Below are 1,036 nucleotides of genomic sequence, written 5' to 3' on the forward strand. Positions count from 1 at the left end.
AATGACAAATTGATCTTTGAGTACATAGGCTGTTCTTAATTTAACAGATGAAAAACCATTCTGTGCCTTCAATATATTTTGCCTAAAGAATAAAAATCACAAATATAATCACATTATATCACAAAATATTCCCTTTATCATGCTTCTGAATCTTTTTTCTTCTTTGTGATTGACTTCTTACAAAATTTGGTATTCTTAATATTGAATGTTACTTGTGCCTGTGTTATTTCTTTTTTTACTTAGAAGACACCTATGACTTCTGCTTATATTTTGCTTCCTCTGACAATTTTCGATATTGTTTTTACAAATTCAAGTCCCAAATTTAAGAAAAAACAAAAAATGTAATGTCTTTTTAACCTATCTTTTGGGTATTCTAGATAGCTTCAAGACCATACCAAAGATTTTCTTCTTCACTATATAAAAGGAGGGCTCCTAGAAATGACAAGATACGTTTGGCATGGTTGTTATACAAATGTTATATAAATGTTATTTTAAAAAGCCAAAGATGGCCCCTGTATATTGCCCCCTATGTTGTGTACTTCTTCACATTAGGCTAGGATCACTAGCTCAGAAGCCTGCTCAAAATTCTTAGACATGGCCCAAATAAGTGTATTTTTAGCCATGTAGAGCCTACCTGCTTTAAATACCCCATAAAACTGCTTCCGGCATGTAAAAGGCCTGAGGCCACTGCTGTCTTTCAGAGCTCACTGACCCAGAGACTCCCTACCCTGTTGCTGAGTGGCATCACCTAGACATGTAAGTCCCCTCCCAATTCCCCTCTCCCGCAGGAGTTCCTTACCCTCTTCTCCTTCTGGGTAGCGGTTCCACGTTATGGTCTCAGAAGGCCTTTGCTGTTAAAGACTTTTCCTCTCATGTAAAACTGTCCATGTGCTGCCCAAATAAGGCTTGTTGTGTGCTACTGCCACTTTGTGGTCATACCTTTTCCTTAATCAGCCCAAGATCCTTGAACTCACTACAATAGTCCGTATTTTTATCTAATTCAACACTATACTGCAGGCCGTCCTATTTATCAAAG

The sequence above is a fragment of the Propithecus coquereli genome, unplaced genomic scaffold, assembly GCF_000956105.1.
Source record: "Propithecus coquereli isolate 6110/MARCELLA unplaced genomic scaffold, Pcoq_1.0 Scaffold65, whole genome shotgun sequence".
Taxonomy (NCBI): Eukaryota; Metazoa; Chordata; class Mammalia; order Primates; family Indriidae; genus Propithecus; species Propithecus coquereli.